The following is a 4,957-nucleotide window of genomic DNA, read 5'->3' on the forward strand; positions in this document are numbered from 1 at the left end:
GCACTTTTCGGATACTATTATGACATTCTAAAAAATCTAATCCCACGAATAAATCATTTACGCCATAACATTGTCATCGTTAGCATCATCGATATAATAAAAAAAAATATAACCAAAACGCCTACAGGGAGTCCTCATTATGCGAGTATTCGTTATCTGAGTACCCGCAGTTAGGAATTCGCAGGAAAATGGAAAGTACTATAAAGACATAAAAAAGAGGTATTTATTCGGTCCACGGTGGCTGCGCGGCTTAAGCGTTGGACTATTACGCTGTGGGTCCCAGGTTCGAATCCTGGGTCTGGCAAGTACACATATTGTTTTCCAATTTGTGGGTGTCAGGATATGGACCTAATAGGTTGACCAAGTGGCTGACATCCATTTCTCGTAAAAAACAAAATCTGTCAATACAAACCTTTACTCTGTGGAGGCCCATATGATCCTATTAGGATCGGACATTGTCGAAAGAAGAATTACCCTCGGATAACGAGGACCCCCTGCGCATAAAATTAAAACAAAATGTTGGATTCACAGCATTAATTTATTATTTCGAATTTGAATCAAAGTTTCTTTGATAACAATGTATTATTATGCATTTCAAATACAATAAATCTAACAAATTATCAGATAAACACAATAATTATTTTATTAGATGAATAATCAATTGACCATTTATAATAGTATTTATTAGTGAACAACTCTGAAAAACACCTCTGCTCTCCGACTCCCCCTCTAGTTAAGTATTCTATGGTTTACAAATGAATAATTCTTAAGACTATATAGCTAAGTGAGCCACCAGAAAAATATACACAGTGCAGGATGAAAAACTACACTATGTTTTCTAATGTGAGATAAGAATATATTTTATTTAAAAAAATAAACATAAACAATATATTATGTTAACCATTCATTTTGCAACGATTGCGACATTGTACCAGCCAATTTCAATAATAAAACTACGATTGGATTGATATAAGTCAATTAACCGTACATGAAAACCTTACTAATTGAAGATGAACACTTTTCCAACTAATCTTGGACACTATTTCATAAGTGTATTGGAAGTCAATAAATCAAATAACATTCAATTTATGAAGATGTTCTTCGACGTAATATGTAGGTAAGACTTTTATTTAACACAGTCAGATGACAGATAATATGATAATTTTCTTATAACTTGTTTCATAATTTAAATGAAGATTTGTACGCTTTTAATATTTGATGAAATTCAAGTTAAGACTACACAGAACACATTGTAAGTCGAGGACTACCCTTTATTGCTTTGTAATTAAGGTCGGATCGGAATGGTCGTCTAAAATGACTGAACGGTGATAACTGGTGGCTCTAGAAAAGTTACAGACACTTTTATCATCACAAAATGTTTAATGGAATAGAAATTAGTAGGTATTTTATAAGAGCAATTGGTGGTTGACACACACACACATAAATTTATTAATATAATTTATATAATATAATATATTCAAACTTACTCTATTTAGGCAACTTTTCATTTATTTAATAATGATAATTATTATTATGAATAATACACGTCTGCTAATAACATACACCGCCTTAAACGAGATGGCGCTGCTATTCAATAATGCTAATAAAACAAACTGAACACTTCTCTTTATATAACAAAGTTTAATCATTGAAATTGCATGAGTAAACTTTCAATGCATGGTTTATTTATTACATCACATCAAAAAATATTCTTAGTCGAAATGGAAACATGATTTGAATTTTAAAGCCGACATTCTATTTGACTGGCCGTGTCGATTTACAAAGATTTTTTCAATTACATTCAGAATAATGAGCTCAACAGAAAAACGATTAAAACATCTATGTAGTTTCAATTATAATTCCAACGGATGTATACGATGTTACTAAGTATTTTGGCAATTTTGCACGAAACACGACCGATACAAGGTCTGTAGTAAATTCCTATTTAAAACAATTACAGCCGATGTAAACAAGAAATCTTGCAGTACTTTATTGATACGATTTTAAAAAGTAATAATTAACAGTAATACTTCAACTAAATATACAAATGTTAAATAATTAAATTTCTAATAGATAGCGGCATATATTGAATTTAACGCACAAGTTGAGAAGTGTTGGTAAATATATTAATATACAACTATTTTTGCGCATGTGCGTAACATAGCATACAATGTCGACATATCAACTTCGAAATTGGTAGACAGTTTTCACGGGAACAGCATATTTGTCATGAGCACCGTGTAGTAAAACTATATACACATCTTGCATGATGTAAACTTTAAATATATTCTTTTCACAGCTAACCTGCTGCTTGGATTGTTTTGTTAAGGTAAATTTAATCTGTATAGAAGTAAGAGAAATATGTAAGTATCTCGTTTGTAAAGAACAAAAAAACAGACTGCAATTGTTACTCACTCTTTGGTATAAATAATTATAAACTAAACATAAACAGAATATTAATATGTAATAACAAAAGACTTCTATAAATATAACAATATAAAATTTCAAATAAAATTATTAGGTACACATATACATATTATATTATTAATAACAACTTTTTCGTTACCTATAATAACAATTTACTCCCTTCGTTAAAATGAAAATAAATTTAACCTTTCTAACGCGGCAACTGACTTTAGTCAGCCTATACGCGCGAGTCATCCGCGCGTCAGCTGACTAAAGTCATTTCGATTTTCGTTTGCCTAGTACTCCTTTCGGCCAGGCGCGAATAATTCGAACATTGATTTAATTTATTCAGAAATCATCCTTCTCTTGACATCTGTCAATGGATAGCTTAAACTTTTGTTCTATCTAATTTAAATAAATATTTTTCGGGAGCGTGTCTTGAATAAAAAAATATCAGTCATCGGGCCAATTCAAATTTGCCGCGTATATAGTGTCTTATCGCTTCTTAGTGCATGTGCGTCGAAGACATTTGACTGACGTGTTTGTAACGATACGAGTTTGCGATATAATAAGTTATATTGTTTTTTAATGATTGAAAAACTATTTGGTGCGTAAACTGTTAAATAGAATATTCGAAATTTACATTGATCAAAGTGAATTTACAAAATATTTTTACAAAAGGAATGCTTTTGGAGATTGCATTCATTCGCCTATCTGCTATTATATTATCCGCGAGTAAATAGTTTCGGAAAATAATTTGAACAAGGTGTCATTTAAATATACCTAGGAGTCCGCGATTCAATATGTCTCTTTGTTTATCATTGATTAACATTTTTAAATACTATTTTCTGGTTATAGAATTAGGTGAAACAGACAAAAATTATTTATTTACCCTAGTTATCAGCCATTTATAAAGAAAAGACACGAACAATCAGATGCCCGTTCCCGCATAAATGCGGAAATTGTCGTATTACGCTACACCAGGTCCCGCGCTACTGAATTTTTATACACTGCGCGGCAAATCATCGTCTGCTGGTGTGAGACAGACACTTGAGAATTATTTTTTTCGTAACACTATTCAAAAGGGTTTGATTCATGACTACTATTTTTTTTTATGGAGAATTCTTCTTATATTTATAGTCGAAAATAACTCGAGTTACTTACTATCATGTCATTATAATAAAATAAGAGATTACCTATTCTAGTACCAGTGGGTCTATTCTATACTTATCGACCGCTAAAGTGATAAAGTAATAAATATTATCATACTTAGGGTAGGTTTGTATCAAAATGTTAGCACTTATTGTAACAATTACACGAAGTTGGTTTTTATTGTTGCAATAAGTGCTATATTTTAACAGCACCTATCTTGCTGCTGTTGAAATATCGCACTTATTGCAACAATAAAAACCAACTTCGTGTAATTGTTACAATAAGTGCTAATATTTTGATACAAACCTACCCTAAGTTTGATACTATTTATCACTTTAGTGTTCGATAAGTATAGAATAGACCCACAGGTTATTGAAGTAATATAATAAAAAAAAAAACAAATGAACTTGAAAATAAAATTGTGGTGACTATAAAGCATTTAGAAGTGCAAAAAGTGTTTGAAATTTAATATTTTACGAATTGTAATAGCCTAATAGGTATTCGAAAAATAAACCGTTTTGTTATAAACTATGTGTCATTCGATTCCATTCAGTTCGGAGTCAATGGTAGGTACAAACCAGGCACTGGTGGTAAGTACATTACTCTCAAATAGCCAGTAGTTCTCAAGGATGATTTATTTATACTCGACCTGCAGTGCTGCAATGTGTATGGGAGTTCAAATAAAAGTTACACAGTTTGAGATGTCCTGGATGCTATAAAAATGAGCTATTTATGACTGATATTTTTTTAACACACTCAACAAAAATGCTCATAAAAGTCATAAACCATATTATTATTCATTATGTGTATGACATATTTGTCGAAATCGTAGCCGTAGACTATAATACTGAACTGTTCTTACACTTGTTAATCTGTCATCGACGCATTAGTCCAGCACCATTTCGTAAGTGTCATGGCGCCGCTCGAGTAAGCCGGCATTTTTTCAATGAAGAAATCTTGTTCGTGATTTCTTATCAGTTTTAGGCGACGAATGTTTATTTTTAGAGTCACATAAAATATTAGGTTCTGTCATAATCATTTTTGAACTTGACTCCGATTTTTTACTACTCTATTTGTGTATGTTTGACTGACATTTATTACGATTTATTGATGCTTGAAATAACAACGCGCACTGTTGTACTAAGTCGGGATTCGTAACGCTTAGAAAGGGTTAAATACTTTCTTTACTAACGTGAAATTCAATAAGAAAAATAATTTCTGCGAAACTTTGCAAATTTGTATTTCATTTAAAAAAAAAAATGTGTATAGCAATAAAACATCACTGGCATGAGTTATTTTAATTGGACAAAACCAGTAAATAAGTTTTATTATATTTTGTAATTAAACATAAGAAAATTTGATGGTTAGTATTATTACATGCAGTTATTGATTTTGTTTT

This window comes from Rhyacophila brunnea, unplaced genomic scaffold, assembly GCF_057557595.1.
Source record: "Rhyacophila brunnea isolate RB1 unplaced genomic scaffold, BYU_Rbru_1.0 scaffold_2, whole genome shotgun sequence".
In the NCBI taxonomy this organism is placed as follows: Eukaryota; Metazoa; Arthropoda; class Insecta; order Trichoptera; family Rhyacophilidae; genus Rhyacophila; species Rhyacophila brunnea.